Raw genomic sequence first — 11,807 nt, 5'->3', positions numbered from 1 at the left:
CTGCCCTCATGCCACTAAGGAACATAAAGAAATAAGAGGTCAGAGTCAACCATAAGTTCTTATGAGAAATCAATCAGATTAGAGTCATCAATGATATTTTAAACAAAATAAACAGAAGCTATAACAGGAAATAGGCATAAGTTGCATTCAGTTGAAATAAAGCAAGAGACAAAAGTTTGTTCTCCTTTGAGCATTCCAACTACCAGAGCAAGAACTCACAGTAAAAAATATAATCATCTACCCTTCCCTTCCCTTTATCCATTTAGAAGTCACCTTTGATGGTTTCCTATGGAGGTTTGAGTTTGAAGAAGGGGAATGTCAATGTCACTGCCATGAGTCACTGAGATTATGCTGCAGTTTTGTGTGTGGGGAAGTGATTTGCCATCTCCCTTTTTTCTTTCCTTTCTTGCTCTACAGAAATCTTCAAAAATTCATGATGCATTTAAGAAAACCCAGAATCCAATCATAATCTCAGATTAACTTCCTTTCTTCCGAATCTATAATGAAATATTATTTTTAGGGTCTTTGTAATGATTGTCATAAGACCTGAGTTTTGGTTCTCTACATGTTAGCTAAAATCATAGGATAAAACAAGACTGCCAAAGTAAAAAGCAAAAGAAAAACTAATAATAATAAAAGATGACCCAAGTAGAGATCTGGAAAATGAATACAGTTTAGTGGCAGGAGAATTAGAAGAAGGAACAAATGAAAAAGTAGAAAATGAATATTGCAATTTAATCTAAGTAAAAGGAAGAGTTTCAAATAAGGTTAGTCATTAATATTAAACTCTTCAAAGAAGATGAAGGCATTTCATTTAGTTAAATCAAGTCAAATCAACAAGCACTTATTAAATGTTTATTATATTCTAGGCAGCATGCTATGACATTCTAAAGGAAGAAGGGGGCAAAGATACCTAGTTGTGGGGAGGGGAAAGCATATTAGAGAAAGTCTGGAGTGCAGCATGGAAAGGAATGGCTTCCCTGGGCACCCAACTTATATGGAGGTTCTGGGAGAAGCCATGCGATTAGTGAAAAAAAAGTAATGAGGAGGATACTTCCAATATGTGAATTCCATAATTGCAATGAGACTAGAAAATTCAATTTTATTAGAATTGTGGGGCAAGAAATCATACAATAAGGTATTAAGGACTAGATGGATAGTAAAGAAACGAGATAGTGAGTATACATTAATTTTTCCAGCTCTTTGACATTGAAAGAAAAAGGATAAAGCAATCTCTTGAGGGACTGATAGCATCAAGGAAAGGATACTTTAGAACAGTAGAGATCTGAACATGATTTTAGGTGATGAGGAAGGAGTTAATGTACAAATTCTATTAGATATAGTATCTATAGCTAGTATGACTGCCTCACCTTTGGAAAGTGATACTAGAATCTCTCTTTTCTATTTCTCATGTTTACTACTTATGTGATTTTAGGAAAATCATTGGGCCTCAGCTTCCTCATCTGAAAAAAGAAGGGGGGAATAGAACTTGATGTCCTTTGATCTATGATTCTATGAACCCAATTTGGATCGCTCCTGATATCACATTGTCAATATAGATTATTTACTATAATTCCAGATGAGAAGATGTCTTGGAATTTCTTACAACTTAAATTTGTGTTGTTTTATCTGACGTCTTTTTTTTTTAACCTGGTTTTAATACCTGGTTTCCTCTGGTGTTCCTCCATTTGCCTTATTGGAATTAACTTCTTGTTCAGTTAGATCCCCTTCCCTCAGTATTTCCTGATTTATGTATGACTTTTGCTTGAAGTCGGAAGCCTGCCTTCCCTTCCCTCTCTTCTTGGGGAACAAAGCCTGGTTCCCACACATGATGACTTTGCCTGAATACACCACCATATAGGCAAAGCAAAATAGAGCCTTCTTTCATTAGCACTTCAAACATAGAGGGAGCTAGACCCGGATATTCAAAAGGGTGCTTTTTGACCAGGATCTGTGAATCAAAGATCAGCCATGGGGGTTGGGGAATCAGAAAGGAATCTTAAAGGGATCTCAACCCCCATTAGCTGGACACAATAGAAATTCATGGTTTCACAATCAATTCTACTTATATTGTTTGTATATGAAAATGTTATTTTTGTTGATGTTTTTCAAGTTCAGAATAAAGTTACAATGAAGAAGCAGAAGTAGAAGAAGCAAAATCAGCAGTAGAAGAAGAAGTAGGAGAAGAAAGAAGAAGAAGAAGAAGAAGAAGGAGGAGGAGGAGGAGGAGGAGGAGGAGGAGGAGGAGGAGGAGGAGGAGGAGGAGGAGGAGGAGGAGGAGGAAGGAGGAGGAGGAGGAGGAGGAGGAAGGAGGAGGAGGAGGAGGAGGAGGAAGGAGGAGGAGGAGGAGGAGGAGGAGGAGGAGGAGGAAGGAGGAGGAGGAGGAGGAGGAGGAGGAGGAGGAGGAGGAGGAGGAGGAGGAGGAGGAGGAGGAGGAGGAGGAGGAGGAGGAGGAGGAGGAGGAGGAGGAGGAGGAGGAAGAATATATAAGCTACAACAGGGACTCATTGGAGGGGAAAAAAATAGCTGTCTTGATTGATTGGAGTGTATATGTGTGTGTATATGCTCTTAGCAGAGATCTTGGGTTGGGGAAAATGAGTCAAAATTTGAGGTTCTCAAGGGATATCCTGGGAAGGGTCAAAATGAATAAAAGAGAATGAATTCTTAGAAATGACTTCAAGAATAAACCAGACTGAATAAACTCAGTGTTGGTGTTTTGAAGTACAAGTTATGTAAATATTTGATAAATAAAAGGAAGGAAATAAAATAAATTTGTGAGTAAACCAGGGGAAAGAGAAAATTATTTTAGTCAACTGAAATGTGAAGATTTATCCTAGATAAAATCCTAGATAATATATTCTAGAAAAACAATCACTTCAGAAAAGAATGGGAGTTATATTTTTGCTTGTTTTTCTTTTTTTCAGAGTAAATTTTAGAACTTATTTCTTACTGTGGGATTTGACTATTTAAATTATGAATTTCCTGTTGGTTCAGTTTCAGTAATTTATATTTTTGTAGATAATAACCTTTTTCCTCTAAATTCTCTAGCTTGTCAGAATATAGGTATGTGTAATACTTCCTGTTAGTTTCTTTTGTATTTGTTATAATCTCTCCTTTAGTAATCATGATTTTGCTGATTTGTTTTCTTTTTTTTTTCTTGTTATAATGGTTTGCTAATGGTTTATAAATCCTGTCTTAAAAAAAACACTCTATTTCTCATTTGTTTATCAATTTAACTGTTCTTCAGTTTTTATTTCTGGTCATTTCTTCATTTATTTTTATAATTCTTTCCCTTTTTTTTTTTTTTTTTTTTTTTTTAATAATTGCATGCTAAACTCAGCCCAGAAGAAAAAGAAGTCTGAAATTTTACTTGTCTGCCTTCAGGTATATATCCACACTGTCCTATTTCTTCCTGGGAGGAGATACATACAATACTTGCTCTGACTATACTACCATATAATCAAAACATAATAAAAATTCAATTTCACACATGCTAAATTCTCCCAAGGTAATAGTTAGCAAGTCTATGCTAATCTTCTATAATCTTTGCAAGGCTTTGTATTTATATTACATTTATAATAAAATAGCCAAAAAATAAAATTCCTAAAGGTCTGTCAATAATTCCTGACACCTGACACCTGACATCTTCTATAAGGGAAATTAGAATCTTAACACAATACCTAAAATTTGTTAATAAACTTATCTCAGTTACCTAAGCACAGATAGTTTGACTAATAGAATACAAAAAGAATTTCAAATTCAACTTATGTAAGTGGTTCTTTTTTATGTTGAAGAAAGGAAAAGAACAAATAGAAAACTGGTGCTTTTCCTTAATACAATATAAAGCATCTACCAAAAGCCATATATAAAATGTTAAAAAAAAATTACACACTTTTGTACTAAAAATAGTACATCTCCAGTCTCCTGTAGAAAGAGAAAAAATGTCATCTCAAATGTCTCTTTCCTACTTTGAGGTAAAGCGAGAAAATAGCACTTGATTAAGCCATGTCACTTTTGCTCAGCCTTACATATGTAGGATGCAAAGATGATAAATGGTGAGAGTGATCCAAGGCTGAGGATTGACTGGGCATAATTGGCAATATGATAAGGAAACTAAAGATTCAAAAGAGGAGGACAATGTAGAATTGAATAGGTTCACCAATAAGTCAATATGGGGAGAAGAGGAGAGAGTAACTAGTTCAGGGAAGATGATCTGGGAAAGAATTAAGGAGTCAAGGAATTAGAGGTTCATGGATGAAGAGCAGGATAACATAAGAGAAGATAGAAAGATTTGTGAAAATTCAATAGATTATGGTTGGATCATAGTATTTCAGAATTCTTGAAAATGAAGGATAGTACATTTGTATGTGGCTGAGATAGGGTGGAATAACTCATGAGAGATAAGTAGTTTGAGGTTAGGGCATTTGGGAGAGAATCATTATGTATGCTGAAATCCGTTAGTATGAGGACAAGAGTTGGGGAAAAGAGAATTTTCCTAATATGAAGGCAGGATTAAAGAGAAGAGTTGTGAGCCAAGTAGCAAACAGATTGAGGAAAGAAAGAAAGTGGCCTGAAAGTCTGTAAGTCACTAGATGGATTTTGTTTGGGCAATAGATAATAATAGCATGAACTTTAAGGGAAAAGAGATTACTGGGAGAGAAAGAGGGAGAATCTGTAAGTAGCAGTAGATAGCAAGAAGTATTCAAATTCTCCTACTTCAACTAGTGAATCAAGGAGCATGAGTGTGTTGTGCCACAGCTCCCTTTTATTGTCCTGCCTCAGTTTCCCTTGTTGCAACCCCTTTTTTCTGCTTATTAGAATTGAGATAATTAAGGCTGTTGAGATCTGGCATTCCAAAAGATAAAACTCCATATGTCCTGTCTCAGATATCTAATTGGTATCCTCTAAGTCCAGATTTCCCAGCTCTAGTTGGACACTTCCTTAACTCCCAATTTGTAAGAATTTATGGTACTACCCCCAACCTGTCAGAACTGGATTGAAAAAATTAATTAATTTTAAGCTCTCTGCTTCCGTTTTATGGAAAGTTCATCCCATTCACATTCATAGTTAAAATGACTAATTCTGTATTTCCCGCCATCTTATTTATCACATTATGTTTTTGTCTTTCCTTCCCACTATTCCTCCTTCCCAGTATTTTCTTTCTGACCACCACCTCCCTCAAATAGCTCTTCCTTTTTATAGCCCCTCCCCCTTTCTTTTACCTTTCCCATACTACTTCTGTTTTCCCTTCTACTAGCCTTCAGCTTTCCTTTTCCCTTTCCTCTCCCACTTCCCTATAGGGTGAGACAAGTTTCTTTATGAAGCCAAATATGTCTGATAGATTTTTTGAACCAAATCTGGTGAGACTAAGAGTCACACAATGTTCATCCCCATCCCTTTTTTCTCTCAATTATAATAGGTCTTCTTTGCCTTTTCATGAGATGTAATTTCCCTCACATTATGTCCATTTTTTTTCTTTTTCCAGTATAATCTCCTTTCCACCTCTAGTTTTTTGTTTATATTATAACAATAAAATTAAATTATACCTGCACTCTCTAAGTTTACCCATAACAAAGATATAGTTCTCAAGAGTTCTTTCCTTTTTTTTCCAAAGTGACTCTGGCTTCTTTCACTCCACCTCCTAATCCCTCCTATGATTATCTGTATACACCAAAAGATCGAACCAGCCTGGAATAGTGAGAAGGGCCATTTTTCCAAGTATATGCTAATAGAGTTATTGTCCAATATGTAATTATCCTTAAGTGCTCGGTTGTCTGATTCCAGTGCACCTATTTAGAGTTTCAGCCCTTTACAGCTTTATCTAGAGATGATCTACTTTTAGTGTCTTCAGGGTTTGAAATCTGTTCTTCTCTTTCTCCATAAAACTATCTGTGGTCAAAGTTATTTTTGTTTTTTTTTTTTTGTTTTTTTTTTTAAGGCTGAGGTCTGCTTTTAGGACAAAGGGGAGATTGTATAAGCTTCTTCTATAGTGGCTGCACTAGGTTGGTGCTGACTAACTTCCAGTGTTGGGTGGGCTTCTGCATTATTATTCTGGGCTCATTATTTTCTTTTTGTATTTGTGTTCTATATTTTACCGCTAATCTTCTGATTTATTGGCTTGCAACCAGGACAGAATAGCCAACTACTATAGATTCTATATATATATATATATATATATATATATATATATATATATATATATATATACTATAGATTCCTCATATGATGTTCCCCAGCATGGAGGGCCACTACCCTGAGTCTGAGGAGGCATTGTGCCTGCACTCACTGCCTCCCTTCATGTCTGATTGAAACAGATCTTTTCTGAAGTTCTTCCAAAATATCTCCTGCTGGAAATTTGTTACACTCCAAATATTTGTGGTTACTATCACTCCAAAACCAGTTCAGAGGCTTGATTTGGTGTTGATCTGAGGGACATTAGTGAGAGCTCAGATAAAGATGGGTTTCCTCTCCCATTTTGGCTCCACCCCAAACCATTCAAATATCATGGAGTCGCAATCAGGATCTCATAAGATTTAGCAAATATCACACTAAAGGAATGGAAGACTTTGAATATGATATTCTGGAAGGCAAAGGAAAGATCTAGGATTACAACCAAAAATAACTTACCCAGTAAAACTGAATAAAAATCCCTCAGAGGGAAAAATGGATATTTGATGAAACAACTTGCAAGCATTCTCAATACAAAATCCAGAGCTGAAAAGAAAATTTGATTTTCAAAATATACAGTCTTAACCAGTTACTTGGGGAGCACTAAGAACACAATTAACTTGCCTAGGCTTATATAGTCAATGTGCTTCAGAAGCAAGATTCGAAGGTAGCTTCAAAATCAGTTCTCTATCCCCTACTCCAGCCTTCCTTTCTTTTCTCCACTCCATCCACATAAATTTTTTTGATTGTTTCCTTTTAAAATCTCCTAAATCATCTTTATTCTTTCTCTTCCCTATTTCTAAATAAGTCATCCCATATAACAAAGAATGGCTTCCAAACACTCTTTCTACTATAATGGAATGTCTGAGGCTAATAACAATTAAGCTAATAGTAGATAAATCAATGGAATTTTTAAGTACATACAGGTGGAATATCATAAAACTGAAGTGTCAAGGCAGTGCAGAAAGAAGACACTTAGATTTAAATTACATCTTTTAAAATATCTCACTTGCTATCTCTAAACTCACTCCTCCAGCCATGATATACTGTTTCTAAGGCCAATAAATATAAGAATTACAAAGGAACACAGGAAGATTAAATTCTTCAGGTAACCAAAATTTTGACATAATTTTCCATAAACCTTCATGACTGACTTTAGTCAGATCTACAAATGTTGCCTATAGACATCTGTTCTATTCCTAGAATTTCTCCTGGAGTTGTGGGGCAGCAAACACCATATTGACTGTTCCTAGGAGCCTTCAGAAGCCACACTGGATTTCAGGTACATGATCTTATTGATAAAGGATCAGTTATTAATGAAGATTCTGGCAAGAATCTTGCTAGCAATGACTAAGAGAGAGATCCCTACCTCTCACTACCACAGGACAATCTATTCCCATAGACAATGGAGACATCCTTGAACTTCTGGGGCATAACCTCCTCTTATCATATAATCTGGAAAATTTCAGTCGGCTTTTGTATATGTATTGGACCTCCCTTCCCCCCCCCATCTTATAAATCTCAGCTGGCTGCACCAGGTGCTTTGCCACATGAAAGTAGCATAATAGTCTTGAAAAATCTTTTCTTTAGTTGGAGCTTCAGTTAGAGAATGATTGATTTTTAACCTGAAGTATATGGTTATCATCGATTTCATCATCTAATAATGATAGTCTGTTGAGAAAACTGTGGAATCTCTCTAGAATCATGTTCTTATTACTAATCAATGGGCTTATTGATTATTACTAATCAATGAGTAGTTGACATGCACCATAAGTCTGTGGCCTATAAATACCCTTCAGTGTATCATGAAAGCACTTTGGATTGTTACTATTTGCATAAAAATGAATTTCATCTGCTTTCTGACTGAACCAGGAATCCTGAATCTAAGTTTTGATTATATTTTATTTTTTGTCAAATTGAATGCCATCATGCTCTTAGAGATAGAAAAACTATCCTGCTATGGACACCCTATGAAAACTAAAGTGGAGGAAGTATTAGTGCATGATGCAGCCTCCAAAGCTGAGATGCAACTCTCTGCTGCTTGTGCTAATTTTGGCCTAACAAATAACACCAAGAAACACAGGTGCTTCATCAGCCAGTACCATGTTATCTATATGTGGAACCATTAGTTACAACAAATGGAGTATCTTTGAATGCTGTGGATGTTAACTTACCTTAGCAGTATGCTTTCCAGTAATGTACACATGATAATGAGGTTGACACAAGCATTGCCAAAACTAGCTCACCGTTTGGAAAGTTCCATGGGAAAGTGTGAGAGAGGAGAGGTATTAGACTGACTACCAAGCTGAAGGTCTACAGAGCTGTTGTGCTGACCTTATTATTGTATACCTGAGAAACCTGGAGAGTGTACAGCATCATGCCAAGAAACTGAATTGCTTCCACTTGAATTGTCTTTCTTAGGAAGCTTCTTAAGGATAAGATACCAGATATTGAGGTCCTTTCTCAAACTAAACTGTCAAGAATTCAAACACTACTGCATAAAGTGCAACTCTGTTGAGCTGGCCAATTGTTCAAATGCCAAATATACACTTGTCAAAAAGAATAATTTTAAAAAATATTTTAATAGTTTTTATTTACCAGATATATGCATGAGTAATTTTACAACAATGACAATTGCCAAACCTTTTGTTCTAATTTTTCCCCTCCTCCCCCCCTGATGGCAGGTTGACCAATACATGTTAAATATGTTAAAGTATAAATTAAATACAATATATGTATACATGTCCAGACAGTTGTTTTGCTGTACAAAAAGAATCGGATTTTGAAATAGTGCATAGTTAGCCTGTGAAGGGAATCCAAAATGCAGGCAGACAAAAATAGAGGAATTGGGAATTCTATGTAGTGGTTCATAATCATCTCCTAGAGTTCTTTTGCTCGGCGTAGCTGGTTCAGTTCATTACTGCTCTGTTGGAACTGATTTGGTTCATCTCATTGCTGAAAATTCATCAGAATTGATCATCATATAGTATTGTTGTTAACGTATACAACAATCTCCTGGTCCTGCTCATTTCACTCAGCATCAGTTCATGTAAGCAAAAAAGACTATATTTTGGAGAACTCATACAAAGCAAGCACTCAAAAGGGAGTCAGAAAAAGTGATACAAGAAGGTCTCTCTTAAGAAGTACAGAATATGGCATTGGAGTCACAGACACAGGACCTCCCAACATGGTGAATTCTCATCAGAAAAGATGCTATGCTCTATGAACAAAGTAGAATTGAATTAGCTCAGAAGAAACACTACATATGCAAAGTTAGAAAATCTACCCCAAATATTCATAAGGACTATTTGTGTCCAACCTAGTCCAACAATGCTGAGCTTGTATTGATCTGAGAAGATGAAAACTTAAAACAATTCTAAGAGATAGAAGGAAAGATTGTATTTCAGGAATGAAGACAATTTAGGTAAAGACATGGAAGTAGTAGATAACATCTCTTGTATAGGACAGCAATTAGGGGACTTTAATTTTCATGTATGTGTGAGAGGAAAGGGCAATATACAATAAGCTTAGAAAAGCCAGATTAGAATGAGATTGTTAAAGCATTTAAATATCCTGCTGAATAATATGTAACAATACACTGAGTTATTGTTAGGATTACTAGGTGCTAACTAGGTTGTCTAATTTAGCATAGTACTTAACAATTCTCTAGCTCAGAATTCACATCTTTAATTCACACCTTTAAAAGGAGTTTACACCTTTAGTCTTCTGAAAGGAGTTTACACCTTTAAAGGAGTTCACACCTTTGGAATACCCACAAGCCCATTCTCTGGGAGGATAAAAGGAGCCAGGATTCAGGAAGAAGGGGATTCAAGATTCTACCTTCACTCTGGCTGGAGGCTCCAGAAGCCAGCCTCCCAAGAAACCTGATCACAAAAAAAGGATTGACAGAAAAGAAACCTCCTCCCAGAGAAGGATTATAATTTAGAGACTACAGGACTTGACATTTTGGCATCCTAACAGGGACAGAGCGGGACACAGAGGCAGTGGCGGGAGGTCAGTCTTTGGCCGGAGGAGACAGCTGTAGCCGCAACAGCGGAGGCGGATTTGACTGCAAGAAAGAGCAGTGAGGGTGCCTGGGGGCACGTTGAGTGACAGCGGGCGAGAGGGGGAATCCCCTTCTGCTTCCCGAAGTGGCAGTGCCCATGGATCTGGGGAATCCGCCAGGTACACCCCTTCAAGGTCACGTTCCAAGGAAGATTCCCGGCACTCCAGATCCAAGTTGAGGTCCAGGTTTGAGTCTCCATCGAGATCCAGAAGTTCTCAAAGGCATTATACTAGATCCCGTTCTTACTCCAGCTCCCACAGAGGATCCCGGAGCAGGTCATACAGTCGAGATTACCGAAGGCGACATAGCCACAGTCACTCTCCAATGTCCACCCGTAGGCGCCACGTTGGGAATCGAGCCAATCCTGAGCCCAACTGTTGTCTCGGAGTGTTTGGATTGAGTCTGCATACTACTGAAAGGGAGCTCTGAGAAGTCTTTTCCAAATATGGCCCAACTGCAGATGTGTCCATTGTGTATGACCCACAGTCTCGGCGCTCCGGAGGATTTGCCTTTGTCTACTTTGAGAATGTGGATGATGCCAAGGAAGCTAAAGAGCGTGCCAATGGAATGGAACTGGATGGCCGGAGGATCTGAGTAGATTTTTCTATAACAAAAAGACCCACACCCCAACCCCTGGAATCTACATGGGAAGACCTACCTATGGCAGCTCCCACCGTCGTGATACTATGATTGAGGATACAATCGAGGCTATGATGATCGTGATTATTACAGCAGATCTTACAGAAGAGGAGGTGGAGGAGGAGGAGAGCGGAGAGCTGCCCAAGACAGGGGTCAGATTTACAGGAGGCTATCACCCTCTCCATATTACAGTCGTGGGGGTTACAGGTCACAGTCTCAATCTCGATCTTATTCACCTCGTCGCTATTAAAGCATGAAGATGGTGGATTTCTGAAATGGGATTTTGTTTTGTGGACAATATTTTTTTATAGGTGACTTTTATACCTTTTATGAAGACTACTTTTGGTGGAGTTGAAATGCTGTTTTCATTCTGCATTTGTGTAGTTTGGTGCTTTGTTCAAAGTTAAGTGTTTTCAGAGAAGTATGTTTTGCATGTATTTTTTACAGTCTAAATTTTGACGGCTGAGAAGTTTCTATTGTACAAAAACTTCATTTAAAAGGTTTTTCTACTGATTTGTTACATCACTTCTAGCATGTGTTATGTTACTATGTAGTTATGTAATTTATGTAATTATGTGTAATATCTCCCATGTTGATGGATTTTTGTTTTTTATATTTTGATAACTATAAATAATAAATAAATTGGTTTCTTTTATAATCCTCAGTATAGTATTTATGCATTTAAAGCTATTATTCTAAGAAAGAATCCATAGGCTTTATCATACTGTCAAAAGAGTTCAAGATACTATCTTTGACCTTGAGGCTGTATTGATTTAAATTTAATCAAATTTTAAATCCTTACTTGATTAGTCCATTTTTAAAAAATCTCTAATTACATTTTTTTCTGACTCACCTGATCTTAATTCTGATTACTGGCCTTTTGTAACTTCCATTCCCAATTCAATAATTACCATGAATTTTTAAGTTAAATGAA

The 11,807-nt window shown here is 36.9% G+C and overlaps 1 pseudogene; it reads left to right on the top strand.

The window, feature by feature from the left end:
• The first annotated feature begins 10,494 nt into the window (after window positions 1–10,494).
• Window positions 10,495–11,176, top strand: LOC141553746 (transformer-2 protein homolog beta-like; annotated as a pseudogene).
• Window positions 11,177–11,807: the final 631 nt, after the last annotated feature.

This window comes from Sminthopsis crassicaudata, chromosome 1 (genome assembly GCF_048593235.1).
Source record: "Sminthopsis crassicaudata isolate SCR6 chromosome 1, ASM4859323v1, whole genome shotgun sequence".
Classification (NCBI taxonomy): domain Eukaryota; kingdom Metazoa; phylum Chordata; class Mammalia; order Dasyuromorphia; family Dasyuridae; genus Sminthopsis; species Sminthopsis crassicaudata.
This window is presented reverse-complemented; position numbering and strand designations above follow the sequence as displayed.